Raw genomic sequence first — 17,944 nt, 5'->3', positions numbered from 1 at the left:
ATATCTATAATGCATTGTATGTCCCATAATAGGTCCTATTTATCTACTCTTTCTCAAAAGTCGGTGACTATTCTTACCTATTACCTTGACACCAAATAAGAGTTCAACCCAATGCTTTATTTTTGTCCTAGTTGATCCTGATTCAACATTAGAAGTATATTGATTTTTCCCTAATAACTGAATACTTTTGTCTGTAAATACTGCATATTAGATTCCATCTATAAATCAATTTTCTTTCCTATTAGTGAAAGTCTCAATAAGAATGCTAGTTCTTACTGTTCCTTATGATATAAATATACCACATCAATTTATTATGTATGGATGATGAGATTTCATTGATGCAAAGTCAATTTTGATAGACTTATTAGAGGGACCCATTGGTGTGCATCCAGTAGGAATTTAACCTACGAATTTGCCTATAATGAGTTGGGTGATTTAACCATTCATCCTTGGATGCAAAAAAGACTTAACGAGTGAAATATGTTTTGATATTACTTCTCAAGCTTCTATTTCTTCCATTAAAGGAGATTTAAGAAAAGATGGAATAGGAAGACATGTTTCCAAAATGAACAAGATATGGGTTGAAAAGGGAGGTTATCAAAGTTAGATAAGATTGGAATAGGAATAGGAACATGTATTGATGTACCAGATTGGCTAAGTCTCCTAGGTTCTTGCAATGTATTCCACTAGTTGACTGAAGACATGATTATTGGTATATTTATTGGTCCAGCATGGATTGACATAGAAGCTGGTTCGATTGAAAACTTTTCAAAATACAGTGCACCTAGGTAAATAATGAAGAATATCAAAATAGAGGTTAAACGAGCATCCCACACCAAAAAGGTGCCCCACATAGGTTTTCCTCGAAATCCCCAAGTAACTAAGGTAAACAGCGTAGAAAAAGCACCTATTTCTATACTAGAAGAGCAAAGAAAATGGGGATGTTTGGTGAATAGTAACAAAAAGTGTTTAACGTTGTAACGATATAAACCAGAATACTCATTCGAGCCATATGAGCATGTACATAGAAATAGGAGAATTTCCACCTTATTGAAGATCTAGTGGTGCTACCCAAACACTTAAATGAATAGCCATCACTCCTAAGAACAATCGAGATCCAATGAGAATTTATGCGTAACTTCTGGTCTTTGACATTAAAAAAAAAGGTTGTGATAACGAAAGGTACATGTGAGAATTTGGTCTTAGCTAGTGGAACAAGAAAGACATGGATCTATATTCAATATGCAATCAAAGGATTTCTCCCCAAAAAAAGAGAAGAAGTCCCTTTACTTTCTTTTTGCTCCGCTTATGTGTGGCACTCCTTGCTCGTAGAGCAGCATACTAAAAATAGAAAAGCCTTATGGTGACTACCTTACTTAAGTAATTCTTTTTATTCTTATTCTTTCTTAGTTGTAGTTCCTATGTTGGTATTTTTTTTATCTGGGTTACTTAGGGTCCTCAGTCTTTAGAACGGTTTACTGGTCCACTATGAATGAATATTACATCAATAGAGTAAGTTGTTCTTTAAGTTTTTCCCTTAACAGGAAGCTAGGGAAGAGATGTGAACTCTTGTGAGTGAATTAAGCATATTAACCAGATACTCGTTGGTCTGAATTGTGTATGATCAATCCCTGACCTTGGAAGCCATCCATTCAAGCCTTCCTAGTCCTTTTTATTATTTTTTGATTAGACTTTCTATATCCATATGATATGATATGGATTTCAAGATTCCTAGCCTTGGTTTGTGTAAGGCACTGTAATATGAGTAAGAATAATCTTTCACTACTCATACAACTACACCTCATGGATTTCAGATAGGCCTAAAGTGCATGATGATTTGATTTCTAAAATATATAAATATAAATAAAAAGTCCTCCTCTTGGTTTTCTCTCCCTCTCTCTTCTATTGACTATTGACATAGTAAAGTCTGGTTCTATTGAGCATAATACCTGCCCTATACAAAGTGGTTTTTGAAAAGGTCTTTAAACGACTCTTCATCTCTTATTCCAAAAGGTTTAATGAATGGCTTTTTTCTCTTCCCACCACCCATGAAAAGACAGACTATATAGTGTCTTCTGTCTTAGTTCAAATACCTATTTATCCTACCTCGCTCACTGTCCCTCAGGCTTAAAAGCCTTTTCATTGTCACGGCTTACCTAGATTGATATGGATATTTTTTAGCGAGATTTCTAGCTTGAATTAATGATTAAAAGCCCCTATCCTTTCTCTTTAACTAGAGAGGTAAGTGATAACACTCAAATTACACTTTTGAATAGGTGTAAGTGATCGTTGTCCATATAAAATCCAACTAGGTTGGGGTCGAATCCCACAAGGAATAAGGTGTGAACTTCGATTTGTTTACGAAAGACTTTACTGGTAGTTTACTATTTCCAAAAGATATGGGTTTAAGTTCACAGTGTGTTAAATATCACTTTCAATACTTCAGTGTTTGTAATCAAGATAAATGAGAAACCAGAGCTATGTTCACCAAGGGTTTCGGGAATTGACAAATACTAGGTAATGCTAGAGATTCTCGGAATGAGTAGAACAGTAGAATATCCCTGACGATTATACTATCTGACTTATCTCTTGAACTTACAAGACAATTTATTATCTAATTCTCTCGAACTTAGATAACTTATCTATTTCCAATAGGATGTTATCTCAAGTAGATTAATCCAGTTACAACATTAATCATTAAACAGAAGGTTGGTAGCTTCCGAGTCTTTATTGATAATTCACGTCTCCTAGTCTATTTCTCCGTTAGAAGCAAATAAAATCTAAGGCATAATCTAATTTTTACAATCACTAGATTTCATTTCAAACAACAGAATTTCAAGATGTCCTACTACTTTTTAAATCCGTTAATCACCTAGCATTATATCAAACCCTAATCCATGGATCCCATAACCCCGGCTAATGGAATTAGCTGCTCATGATTTGATGAATAAACTCACAATTTGAATTCAAAATGATAAGGATAACTTACGATTAGATGAAAAAAAATAGTTTCTTCGATTGAATCACCAGGTAGAAACCCAAAAATAGTTGATAAAAATAAGAAGAATAATTGATGTAAGAGAGCAATGTTATGTGCCTTTCTTCCCTAGGTTAATGTCTGATAGGTAACAACAAATCCTCCTCACAGGTCTTTTTATAGTAAACCCTAAATAAGGAAATAAAATTAATATTTAATATTTTCTGTGGGATAGGTGACGTCATTCTTCACGGCGCGTCTTACCTATGATGGTGTATGTAGTCTGCCGTGAAAGTTTCTAGTGAATTACTATCTTTCGATCTTTCTGACGGTTAATCTGACAACGTTTCAAATATGTGATGGCCTGTGAAAAATGTCATGACATCTTCACTGGGAATCAACATAATCGGCCTCAGTTGACGGCCACTTTGACAGCCTATCCCACTATTGACGGCGCATTCCAAACGTCATCACATTTTATCCTAATTTTTTAGGTTCTTTCTAACTTGATGGAGACTTTGAAAGTCTACATATGTTATGACGGCACGTCAAAAAGGGCGTCAACTTCACTATAGCTCATTTGCATCAGATTTCAGCTGATTTGATCTTCCATTCTTGGGCTTCCTCCCCGATCACTTGTGTCTGCATTACAACAGTAAAAGCAATCAAAAACAACAAAAGTTGCTTAAGACTTCACAATTACTCTGGGTTAAAGGCCTTAAATATGTTCGCTATTGCGCACACATCAACACACTCAACTTAAAGCAATTGCTTGTCCTCAAGCAACTTAATCTAAGTAAGAAAGCACATGACACATTCAGCACCCATATCTTAACACAAATTTATTCTTTCCAAGCGAAACCATTGGGCATATTATTGAAAACAGTACTGTAAGACCAAGAAATCATGTGGCAGCATCAAATTTTGGCCATGATAACCATTCATATATCAATACCACATTTTCTAAATAAGCAAGTAGTTAGTGACGATACTCGTGTGCCCTCACTACAACAAAATCCCTCTCTCCTCATATGAGAAGTCCATCTATACAAATTAGGTTTTATCACAAGATTCTCACTCTCACAAGAAAGTTCCATTCAAAGTATGCCAAGTACCATAGGCTTTCCCTTATTTTTGTTACCAGACCTCAGATAGGCCATTCAGGATCACTATAGGACTTCTGTTAGGCTTGTACTGTGGTTTGGGGATGGTATGGTACTCAAGGTTATTTAGAGTGACTATGCTTCCTTGACACTATAGTTCCTTCTTGGACTCACTAATGATCTTCTTTCGTTTCTCCTCTTGTTTTGATTATCCACATTCAAGTTGGGTGCTGTAAAAACCCCTTTTTTTTACATTATTAGCATTATTAGCACCCAGCTCTAGTTTATTCTCTTTTAATCCACCCTTCTTCATGATCCTCATTTTACACCATGCACCTCAATGGTAGCTACCCTCAACTTAGGTTGTTTGCCTAAATCAAGGAAGCCCAGGGGTAAATATATTTATTACGATATCAATGGGAAGGTGAAAGGTGTCATACAAAAAAATGGTCAAACTAAGCTCTAAACAGGGATCAAAAGGGTGTTATACATACAGGGAAGGATATTTAGGATAAAAGCAAGTTAATCAACCACAACCTATAAGCCTATCCTGACTCCTATCTCAAGATCTTGGAAATACTAACCAGGAAAGTTCTAGCTTTGGCATCCAGAGGGAAATAAGTAATAGCTCACACATACCTGGCACACAAGTATATCACATATTTCCACTTATCTAGTTTATGCCATTGTTCAGTAATGATCATCAAATAGATATAATTAATGCCATAACAAGAGCAAAAATGGTCATAAGTAAATGTAATCTGCACATAAGAGTTAGAGTATACCTGAACTGGTTTGTTATCAGGGATCATGGTTTGCCTCCCATGTAGCGCTTGATTAAATATAGCGGCACAACTCACATGTCTCGATTACCTCATACTTCATCGAGACATTTGATGGTGATGCTTTTCACTGATTCTTTTGAGCCAATATAAGGCTTGACCCATTTCCCACTTACCTTGAATGTACTACCATCTTCGTTTTCAAGTTCCACCATTCAGGATGAGTATACTTGATTTACCTTAAAAGGACCTGACCACTTAGATTTTAGCTTTCCTGGGAACAATTTGAGCCTAGAATTAAATAGAAGCACCAAGTCCCTTTTATTGAACTCTCCTTTCTCTATTTTCTAGTCATGGTACTTTTTCATCTTTTCTTTATACAAATCTGCTCATTCATATGCCCTGAGACGAAATTCATCTATTTCATTCAGTTTCACTTGTCACATCTCTGCTGATTCCTTCCAATTCAAATTCAACCTCTTGAGCACCTATAACGCCTTGTGTTCTAGCTTTATTGGCAAATGACATGCTTTTCCATAGACTAGCTAAAATGGTGACATTCCAATGGGTGTCTTAAAAGTAGTTCGGTATACACACAAGGCATCATTAAGTTTTCAGGACCAGTCTTTTCGGGTTGCATTGACTATCTTAGCTAGGATAGCCTTAACTTCACGATTTGACACCTCCGCTTGCCCACATGTTTACGGGTGGGATGGATTAGCCACTTTGTGTTATTTCACTCCATATTTTGCCAGTCCTGCTCGAAATAATTTGTTGTAAAACTGAGATCCTCTATCGCTTATGATAGTGCACGGTACTCCAAAGCGAGAGAAGATATTGTTTTTGAGAAAAGCAACAACTCTCTTTTGCTAATTGTCAGCCAAAGAAATAGCTTTGACCCATTTAGACACATAGTCAATAGCAACCGGAATATACTTTATTCCATAAGAACTTATAAACGGCCCCATGAAGTCAATGCCTCAGACATCAAATAATTCCACTTCAAGAATCTTAGTAAATGGAATTTCATGCCTTTTCGATATTGATCCCTACCTCTGACATTAATCATATTTATATACAAACTCGTGGGCATCTTTAAATAATGTTGACCAATAATAGCCACGCTGCATCACCTTTCTAGCTGTTCGGTCACCTGTATGGTGACCCCCAACTGGGGAAGCATGGCATGCTTCCAGTATGTACAGTACATCTACTTTGGGTACACATCGTCGTATGATGCTGTCTGCACACCGCCGATAAAGATAAGGCTCATCCCAGAAGTAGTGTGTTACATTATGCAAGAACTTTTTCCTTTGGAGGAATGAAAGATTGTCTGGGATGATCTCACTCACAATGTAGTTTGCATAGTCCACGTACCAGGGTAGTGATTCCACAGTAGTTGCCAGGATCTCCTCATCAGGAAATGCATCATTTTTCTTGGTTTCATCATTGACTTCCTATTTACCTTCCATTCTAGATAAATGATCTGCAGCCTGATTTTCATAACCTTTCCTACTTTGACTTCAAAGTCAAACTCTTGCAGTAGAAAAACCCATCTAATAAGCCTCGGTTTAGCATCCTTCTTGGCTATTAAGTACTGTAATACCGCTTCATCAGTATGGACTACCACTTTAGTCCCGAGCAGATTCGATCTGAATTTCTCAAAAGCATACACCATAACTAGCCGTTCCTGTTTAGTTACAGTGTAATTCTTTTGTGTTCCATTCAATACTTTGCTGGCATGATATATCGGGTAAAACGATTTATCCTTCTTTTGTCCCAATACAGCTCCCAGTGAAACCTCACTTGCATCACATATTATTTCAAATGGTTTTTTCCAGTCAGGCGCAATAACAATGAGGGCTTCAATCAGGTTCTTTTTAAGGCACTCAAATTCCTTCAGGCATTCATCATCAAAGAGAAATTTCATTTCCTTCTCCAACATCCTGCAAAGTGGATTTGCAAATTTTGAGAAGTCTTTTATGAATCTCCGATAGAACCCTGCATGACCAAGAAAACTACGCACTCCCTTTACTGAAATTAGGGGTGGTAATTTCTCGATAACTTCAACCTTTGCTCGATCAACTTTAATCCCATTTTCGAAAATTTTGTGGCCCAGCACAATACCCTTCTTTACCATAAAATGACATTTTTCCTAGTTAAGAACTTGATTAAATTCAAAACATCTTTGCAAAGCCACATTCAGATTCTCCAGACACATTTTAACTGAATCACCTACCACAGAGAAATCATCCATGAATACCTGTATGGTGTCTTCTACCATGCCTAAGAAGATAGACATTATGCACCATTAAAAAGTGGTGGGTGGATTGCATAGCTCAAATGGCATACTCTTAAATGCAAATATGCTATATGGGCATGTGAACATCGTCTTCTCTTGATCTTCTGGAGTAATGCAGATATGGTTGTATCCAGAATAACCATCCAGGAAGCAATACCACCCCTTACCAACCAATCGATCCAACATTTGGTCCATAAAAGGCATTAAGAAATGGTCCTTTAGCGTCCAAGAGTTTAACTTATGGTAGTCCATGCAGACTCTCCACCTGGTCACTGGTCTGAATGGAATCAACTCATTCTTCTCATTAGCAACCACTATCATTCCCCCTTTCTTGGGTACACATTAAACTGGACTCACCCACTCGCTGTCAGAAATAGGGTAAAACACTCCTGTATCCTACCACTTAATAATCTCCTTTTTAACTACCTCTTGCATTGGTGGGTTAAGACGGTGCTGATGCTCAATAGTAGGAGTACAATCTTCTTCTAGTTGGATATTATGCGTACAGATGCCCGAGGAAATACCAATAATGTCTGCGATAGTCCATCCCATTACTCTTTTGTGCGTCTGAAGTATTGAAATAAGTGCATTTACCCATTGTTCTTCCAAATCAGCTATAATAATAACAGGTAGCGTGTTCCCCTTTCCCAGAAACACATACCGTAAGTGACCGGGTAGCTCCTTCAATTCTAATACCGGAGGTGCTTTAATAGATGGCTTGGTTGGTGGTGTTGGTTGATTTTCTAGATCAAGGTCGAGGTTTTTAGGGGCATAAGAATACGAGCACAGTCCAGTCAGGGCACAAACTATCTCTTCATACCCCTCGATGCTTTCATTATCATAGTTCATCACAACCGTGGCTAGGGGTTCAATAACAAACTGTTCAGTTTTGACCACATCCTGTTCGTCCTCAAAATACACATCAACTATTGAGAACAAACTCATTTCCTCATGATCCTTCATTGATTTGCCCACATCAAATTGTAACTCTTCGTCTTTTACCCTGAACAAGAGCTCATTCACTCTCGAATCAATCAATATACTTCCGGTTGCAAGGAAAGATCGACCCAAGATTATGGGTACCTCAAAGTCCACCTCACAGTCTAGAATGATAAAGTCTGCAGGACATATGAAATTTGAGACCTTAACCAATACATCATACAGAATGCTAACAAATTATTTTACTGATCTGTCGGCCATCACTCATGTTAGTAGGTGTGGGACTCCCCAGACCCAACTTTTCATAGATATTCAAAGGCATCAGGTTGACACTTGCTCCCAAATCACATAGTGCTTTAGTGAATTCCATGGTTCTAATTGTGCAGGAAAAAGTGACTGCACCTGGATCCGACTTTTTCTGCATCAAGGTCTTTATGAAAATAGTACTGCAATGGTGGAGTCCTGCTTCTAGTTCGCAACTCATCGCTTGTTTATTGGTAATAAGGTCTTTCATGATTTTTTCATATCCTGGCATTTGCTCAAGTGCTTCGATCAAAGGCACATTTATAGTCAATTGCTTGAGCATTGCTAGGAACTTGTTGAATTTTGCATCACCCACCTTCTTTCTTAGTCATTGAGGAAAGGGATGTGGTGACCTTGGGATGGTTTTCAACATCACTTCCTCTTCCTTCTTCTTTTTCGATATATCAATAGAACTATTCGACTTCTCAGAATCCTCTGGGTGTTGTTCTACTGGTTCCTCTGCAACTTCTTTAATGTTCACAGATTTGCTCACAAAAGGGCCAGATAATATCTTACCACTCCTAGTGGTAATCAGCAGACATAAACCATCTGTCTTTTGATCCTAAACCATTTGTGTAAGTGAAGTACCACTTCTTCCCTTGTTTAATATTGATGAAATTTGACTTATCTGTTGTTCTAACTGCCGAATCAAAGTTGAATGTAAACTAACCAGCTGACACATAGTGGAAAATTCACCTCTTCTACTGGTCAATCCTGCGTTGGTAGTCTCTACTCCTTTTAAAAGTTCTTTCATCATATCCTCCATATACTACTTTCCCGAACTAGTTCCAACCGCTTCTTGATCTCCAGCACGAACATACAACCCACTTCTGTCATTTTCGCATCATCAGTTTTCTTGCTCCTTGTCTTTGTTATTAGGATTTTCATACTCGTTTGGACCTTTATTCTCTTGGATAATGCCTCAAACCCCTCCGATTAGTAACATAGTTATCTTTTTCTTTAGGTTTTAGATTGAAATGGTCTTGAATCATTGCAGCCCTTACCTTTTCTGTCCTTCAGGACTCTAAATGCTCTATGAGCAGGTCCATTTGAGTCTTTAGATGGGCTATATCTTGATCCTTATCCTCATCTCTTCTGCGCTATTCATCACTTATTCCAATAGGAATAGTTGGACTTGCCACCATAGAATCGCTAGTATACCAAGCCTGACTTAGTTTGGTCTTCCTATTCAGCATATCAGCATCATCTTAAAATGATAACGCAACAAATGACCCACCACCAGCATTATCTACCATTGGCATTGTCACAGAGTTAAAATCTCTGTGAAAAGTCTCCATCAGTTGTATGTCCGTCATGTTATAGTTCAAACACTGTGTCATCTTCTTTTTGAACCTTTCCTAAGTTTCATGTAAAGCCTCATTCTAGAGCTGTCTAAAATTGTTGATCATATCCCTCAATTGTACCTTTTTGGATGACGTAAAGAACCTTTCTAGGAAAGCTCCTCTTAACTGGCTCCAGTTATTTATTGAGTCAAGCATCAACTCATTTAGCCACAATGTTGCCTCTCAAAACAAAGACAACGGAAACATCCTTAACCGGATAGCGCTCTGGCTCACTCCTAGGTTATCAAAGGATTTGTAAATAGTGACAAAGTTCACCAGATATAGGTTGGGGTAATCCCCAGGAAGGCCTCCAAATAACCCCTTCATATTTATGAGATGGATCATTGTACTTGTCATATTAAACTTTGGTCCAGGTGATAACGGATAGGGAACAATCGCACCCATTGTACCTGCTCAGTCCACATCGTTATCATCATTAACCACAACCGCAGTGGTTGGTCTGCCATTCTACTTATATGGTGGGGTTCAGTATTGAGTAGTGCTTGGCGTAACCTATAGAAAAAAATCTTACAAACAAACAAAAACAGCAACCGAACGTAAATCTAGAAAACCTAACTATCAGCAAATTTTTGCAACAAAATTTTAGTCTACAACCGTATTCCCCAGCAATGGAACCATTTTGATAACGCTCAAATTACACTCTTGAATGGGTGTAAGCAACCATTGTCAATATAAAACCCAACCAGGTTGGGGTCGAATCCCATAGGGAGTTGGGTGTGAACTTTGGTTTGTTTATGAAAGACTTCACTAGTAGTTTACTATTTTTGAAATATGGGGGTTTAAGTTCACAGTGTGTTAAATATCACTTTCAATACTTTAGTGTTTGTAATCAAGATAAATGGGAAACCAGAGCCATGTTCACCAAGGGTTTTGGGAGTTGACATATACTAGGTAATGCTAGAGACTCTCAGAATGAGTAGAACATGAGAATATCCCTAACGATTATACTATTTGACTTATCTCTCAACCTCACCAGACAATTTATTATCTAATTCTCTCAAACTTAGATAACTTATCTATTTCCAATAGGATGTTATCTCAGTTAGATTAATCCAGTTATGGTATTAATCATTAAACAGAAGGTTGGTAGGTTCCGAGTCCCTGTTGATAATTCACGTCCCTTAGTCTATTTCTTCATTAGAAGCAAATAAAACCTAAGGCATAATCTAATGTTTGCAACCACTAGATTTTAGATCAAACAACAAAATTTCAAGATGTTCTACTATTCATTGAATCTGTTAATCACCTAGCATCATATCAAACCCTAATCCATGGATCCCATAACCCCAGCTAATGAAATTAGCCGCTCATAATTTGATAAACGAACTCACAAGTTAAATTCATAATAATAACGATAACTTATGATTATATGAAAAAAACAAGTAGTTTCTTTGATTGAATCACCAGGTACAAACCCAAAAATAGTTGATAAAAATAAGAAGAGTAATTGATGTAAGAGAGCAATGTTACGTGCCTCTGTTCCCTAGGTTAATGTCTAATAGATAACAACAAATCCTCCTCACAGGTCTTTTTATAGTCAACCCTAAATATGGAAATAAAATTAATGTTTAAGATTTTCTGCGGGATAGGTGACGACATTCTTGACAACACATCATGCATATGATGGGGTGTGCAGTCTGCCGTCAAGGTTTCCAGTGAATTACTATCTTCTAATCTTTCTGATGGCGAATCTGATGATGTGTCAACTATGTGACGGCCCATGAAAAATGTCGTCACATATTCACTGGGAATTAACATAATCTGCTTGAGTTGACGGCCACTTTGATAGACTATCCCATTGTTGACGGCGCGTTCCAAATGTCATCACATTTTATCCCAATTTTTTAGGTTTTGTCTAACTTGACAGTGACTTTGACAGTCTGTCATATGTTCTGACGGCGCATCCAAAAGGGCGTCAACATTAATATAGCTCATTTGCATCAGATTTTAGCTGATTTTTTCATCCTTTCTTTGGCTTCCTCCCCGATCACTTGTGTTTGCATTACAACAGTAAAAGCAATCTAAAACAACAAAAGTTGCTTAAGACTTTGCAATTACTTTGGGTTAAAGGCCTTAAATGTGTTTGCTATTGAGCACACATCAGTAAGCAACCTGAGTTTAGAGCCTCCTCAATTTGGGGTGTCGGAACATCAATCGTATTGGAAACCGAATCCTAAAGTGACTTCGGAATAGGTTTGAGAGATTCAATCAAAAACCTTTCTTATTTAGTGTCATCTGATCCTTCAGTATCTACACCAATTAAATCAAAAGTAACATTCAAAAGATTAGAGTAGGCTCAAGGAGGATCAAAAGACTAATTCTCAGTTCCCTAAAGTTAGAAAGCTGGTTAGACTGCTATCTATGCCTATGGAAAGAAAAGTCACAAAAAACGATCCATGTGATTATAAAGAAAGGCTTTTCTATATGTATTTCTAGCGTACACTCAGTTCCTTTCGATTGTAGCTTGTTGCTACCCAAATAAATCAGCCTATTTGCCTTATGTCATTGGATGTTGAGGTTTCTTCACACCTGGCCATATCGAGGGAATGAAAATGAACTTGCCCTTAAAAAAGAGAAAAGAACTAGAATAGGAGAGGATGGTCATTGAGAAAGATGCCTTAACCGGTTGGTCATTAGTTAGGGCAAGAATGTGAGTTCTTCTTATTATTAGTGACCCACTACCCCTCATACTCTTCTTTTCATTTTTGGGTTGCTCTTCTTACCTGCTATACATCCAATCCTCCTTCATACAAAGGAATCATAACATATACATCAAATCAAGATCAAATAAAATATTCTCCATCCTTTCTTTATACTTGTAATGTGGGGTAATCAAATCGACTCATCTACAACACATCTTTGAAAACAAGATTGTGCTTCTATATGAAGGGAGAGGAATAAAGTAAGAACCATGTGCATGGATGAAAGAGTACACTTTGAGGGAAGAGGAGAAGAAGACTAAAGATAGGGAATTCTTTAACATTCTTCTTTCCTCTTCTTGCTAATAACCTTCATTCCCCTCCCTCACATCCTAATATAATAAAGATCAAGATGAGTAGCTCCTGGTCCAGATGTCTACCTTCTAGATCGCCAACATCATTCTAACTAGCTTAAGTTTTAGAAGAAAAAGGAAGAGAAGAAAGGGTGGTTGAAGCAGGACCATAAGAAGTACCTTTAGCATTTCAGGTACCCAATTTAGAGCCAGGACTTTTGGCATATCCACCAGCAGCGCCTTTAGAATGATATGCAGGTAACATATCTTGATCTATCGGAAGTAGAGCCGCTGAGGGAATCGAGTAAATGACCTTAACGATCATTTTAAAAGTAGCACTTTACTAGACTAGCAACTTAAAGCAAGGTCAAAATCCATCCCTCTTTTTAATATTGATTAATTAGAGACCCACCATGCAAGGGAACGTTGTACAGTAGTAGCAAGTTTAATAAAGTGAAACTAAGATAGAATACTTTCATTTTTTTGATTTATAAGTAAGTAAGGCTCGGTCCTCTTCACTTTCAACATCAAGACAATTGACGAAGGTGGTGCTTTGAACATTTTTGCTGATGTCAAAAAGATAAACATCTACTCGTTATACTAGTAATCCTTCTATGTGGATGCCCCTTTTTTACTATCAAATATTGCTAAGAAAAGAAAATGCTCAAGGTTCTATATATTCTTTCTTTATTCAATTCATTCCTATCCTTTTAGTTTTCAGTCCCCCAGTTTCCTCTCCAAGCCAATTGATTGCCTTTTTAGTTAACTACAGAACCCATTCTTTATCCATCTATATTTAGATACAGAGGGCTTATGAGTAACAAAATTTGAAGCCTAAAGAAGGTAAGAAAGGTGGAGAGGCCTCACATAAAAAAATCTGTATAAGAAATCTCAAAGAGATTTTCAATAAGTCAATACCAAGAATTGTTTTTTGCGTCTTCTAGTGTGATGATAATTTAGAAGCTTTTTTCGTAAAGAACAAGAGCCCTGTTCCTAAGGGCCCTGTTCCCTTCTCAGTTTAAGGCGCATTAATCATGCCTTAATGGAGAGAAGTAGTAGAGTAGAAGAGGTAAAGATAGATGGTAATAGATAAGTAAGAGAGAAGGTGACACCAGCTAGCAGAATGGACAGAATGAGAAGAAATCCCCAGGATAGAAAGAAGCTTGAAAGAGAGAACCAAGAATGAAATAACAAGACCAAATAAGAAAAAAAGTAACGAAGGTTGACGATAAGAGTGTAAGACTTTATGCGAGAGGGTAAATCCCTTGATCCTTTCAAGAATGTAATTATCCTGATAAGAAGCCAATTTATAACCATTTTTATGGCATCATCTGGGGTTATCATCCCTGGTTAGAAAGTTGGAAAGCTTTCCAATTAGGATATTCCAAGCACATAGTCATTTAAAACTGCATGGCTATTCTAATGGTACCGAATAGAGCACCAACAAGGGTTTTATCCAATTCTAAGAAATTTATTATTCTTTGATGAGGATTAATGTCTTGTTGTAATCACTAGTTTGTCCCACACTTTACATACACGAAGGCAGAAATGGTATAAGTAAGACGGTGAACCCCTAGTTGAAACCCAGGCGCCTTCCCTTAGGACTGACTAGTTAGGTATGATAGGGAGTGTGTAACCCTTAGTAGGACATTGAAATCATATTAAATTTTATTATGTTCAATTCATTTAGTGCGATTGAAAGGTCTCTTAAAATTTCCTGGCAGGGTCTGTTTGAAAATACCCAATGGGGACTACGCTTTTGAGTTCCTTTAGTTACCACTGCGTCCATGACAAAAGATATTTACCTTGTAGGTTCCTCTTTTGTTTGTCAAGTATGGAATATGAAATAAAAGTTGGGATTTGTGTTCACTGCTTTGTATTTAAAGTTATGTGCAGTATCCCTTTAACATTATTACGAGGGGAATTACTCAAAAAGTGATTCCCTTTCTGTTCCAATATCCCTAACCAGGTGTGGTATTCCCAAAATTATACCCATTATATTACAAAAACACGTAAGAGTGAGTTTTGATAGAGGTGATATATTAGTGAGGATGTACCTATCATAGTTTTGTTTAGTAAAATTGATTTTGGTTGGTCCTAAAGTGTGTAAGGCAGCCTTCAAATCAATTGCTGCTCCTCACCATGACATTGCTAGTATCCAAGAAACTGTAGGAGAGATTATAACCTCTTTCAAAGAACTTCATCCAATATACTTACCACATCTTCAAGACATTCCTAATTCCAAGGGAATGTCTTGGGAACTGACTTGGAAAGGTACCCCCTTACTTGACAATTTCGTTAGAAGTTTAGACATAAAAGTCGACGATGACGTCAATAAGCTGGTGGCCAAGTATTCTAAGAATCATAATATCTTTGTGAATCTGAAACATTAGTTGACCACTTTTATCTGGAACATACAAAAAATTCATTCTATTCCAGATGGGTTCTTTACCCCTAGTATATCATGGTCAAAGATGGTTTTATACCCTCTAATCATAATAATACTAGGTTTGCTAATGAAGCTCTTGACAATTTTGTCAAGTCAGTACGCCCATACTTTAGTTCCTTGTTAGGAGCCTACAAGAGAGTTCCATTAGCAATAGGTCAGTTAGCTCAGGTAATTGAGGATGGTGGTAAGAGAAGGATTATTTTAGTTTGTAACTATGAAAAACAAAGATTACTATTTCTTGTCCACTAATGGGCAATGAAAGTTCTATCTTACCTCCCGACAGATGGACTCTTTGACCAGGAATGTCTATTGGTACATTTATGATAAAAAGGAAAGCGATACTACTTCTCATTTAATTTAAAGTCAACAATGGACCATTGACCATTAAGGGTCATATACACCCTTATGTCCTGTATGTGGGGGAGTACTCTAGAATATTCAATAGTCATTAGTTTTCTAGTTCTCAAAAATTTCTTAATCGTACCTTCGATGGTTAAGAGAGTGAATGGGATTGCCTTCTTAACTGGGAAGCCGCTAGGTTACTACGAATCTTGGTCCCTATCTGCTTTGTCCCATACCTATATAGTATGGTTAGAAAAAAATATGCATAGACAATAAGTACAACCCCTTTGCTAATTATGCTTTATTAGGTGATGATATCCTAATCACCAACACAAAGGTGGTGGAGCAGTATCGAAAGGTATTGGATAGGCTTGGTGTTACCATTTCAGAATTGAAATCGATAATTTCTAATAATAGTACCATCGAGTTTTTCAAGAGTATTGAACTAAGTCCATTCAAGTGGATTTATCTCCCATATCTCTCCGGTCATTACTTTCTTGTAGTATAACTCTTGGTCTTTACAGTATCTTATCCAAGTATTCAATAAATATTTCCAATTTACAAAGGTTAGGCAGAGCAGGAAATTAAGATAAGAGCTTTTCCCATCCTATGATCCTTGTGAGCTCATGAGTCTTCAATCACTTAGAGGATTTTATCAACCAAGACACAACAATGAAAGGCAAAGACTAGATTAGCATATAGCTAAGAGAATACGGGGTTGTCTCTATTACAATCATTTATAGTCCTTATCTTGAAAGCTTAGTAAGGAAAATCCTCGACAGAGTAGAGTTTTTCTTTTAATGTTTTAATGAGTGAAATTTTAACGAGACTTTTCCCTTCTTAAAGGGATGGTTCACTCTCCTTTAAAGGTATCCCTGCTGCACTCTAAGGATGACATATGATTAACTAGCACAAGAGAGAGTTTGACATTTCCTTACTCAATATAATATCAGTAAGTCATCTTACAGTTGTCGAATAAGCTCTTAGGTAGCTGTTTGGGAAAGCGAGTAGAGGAAACCCCTCCTTATTTTGTTACCCTTTATAGGAAAGAATCATTATTCCCCTAGTGGAAGACTCACCAACAAAATCTATCATCTTGCCTGTCCCTTTATACAATGAGTTTAGTGCCAAGATTGCCTACTCATCCATTAAACTCTACTATCCGTAATAAATTCCTATGTTCACCAATCAACTGAATAACTAATTAGTTGTAGTAGAACCTGCGACCAAAAAAGTAGCCCCAAAAAATATTCAAAAGAAGAGTTCTAGGGCTAGTTTTGGAAAGGGATCAAAGAGAATATAGTTCATTCAAGGCTCAGACAAAATTAGTTAGAAGTACATCTTTCTATTGATATTGAATTGGTATGATGCTCTCTTAGCTCACCCGTAAACCATAGAAAACATCCACAGTAGCCATCTTTAAAAAAGCTGGTTGGAGTTTAGGTAGTTGGTCGGAAAGTACCTAGTTCAGTGACCCCTATTTCCTTCGTCCTATTCAAATATTATTGGCAAAATCCCCTCAATTTAGTCTTTAAGCAAGGAACCAATTGTCATTCTTAACATACATATTTTGTAGAACTTATGCCCCTTCTCTAATTAAGTAGAGTCAGACTGAGCGATCTACTATGAAGATATAATAGTAAGAAAGATACAAATATATAACAAAGAGTCACCCATCCCATGTTGAACAAAAAAATAATGCTCAACACAACCTAATTAGTGATCGGATGACCTCCTTAGTTATTAACAGCCAAACCCACTTTATTACAATTTTCCATTTTTTACACATAGTAAAAAAGAGGTCCTCGGGTCAACTCACTTAAAAAAGTTGATATTCAGTTGCTATTCCATAAGCCCTATTCACTCCTAGATGATACGAGGAATGAATCTCAGCAGGGGCCCATCAGCCTCATCTTTGAAAAGAGAAGAAAGATATGCAACTTGCTTGTGGTTTTAAATACGATCTTTCCTTCCCTCTCTACCTACTTCTTAATACCCTCTGCCCCTTGGAAAAAAGCTCGAGGCACCTCATTACTGATAAAAACCATATATAGAAAGAATGGATTGGCTTAATAAATGATGTCAACCACTAGCATTTACTTTCGAACTATTTACCTCTACTCTTTGTTGTGAAGCTCATTCCCTGATCCCTACATCAACTGAGTCTATTCTATGATTTTAGGGTAAAAATACTAAACCAAGACAAGTGAGATAATGATATCCCTTCATCTGAAGATGAAAGAAGAATCTAAAATACATTAAGATCGCCAAAAAAGACACACAAAACTAGGAGAAGGAAGTAACACCCCACTCGATGAATCTAAAGAAGAATATCTGTAAGACTCGGTCCTTCTTTTTTCTTTCTTAGTCTAAAAAGAAGAGAGGAAGGGG

The 17,944-nt window shown here is 37.0% G+C and overlaps 1 pseudogene; it reads right to left on the bottom strand.

Annotated features, from left to right (window-relative positions):
* Positions 1-498: 498 nt before the first annotated feature.
* LOC124885777 lies at positions 499-1,128 on the bottom strand (annotated as a pseudogene).
* Between the last annotated feature and the right edge of the window lie 16,816 nt (positions 1,129-17,944).

Source organism: Capsicum annuum, chromosome 7 (assembly GCF_002878395.1).
Source record: "Capsicum annuum cultivar UCD-10X-F1 chromosome 7, UCD10Xv1.1, whole genome shotgun sequence".
Classification (NCBI taxonomy): Eukaryota; Viridiplantae; Streptophyta; class Magnoliopsida; order Solanales; family Solanaceae; genus Capsicum; species Capsicum annuum.
This window is presented reverse-complemented; position numbering and strand designations above follow the sequence as displayed.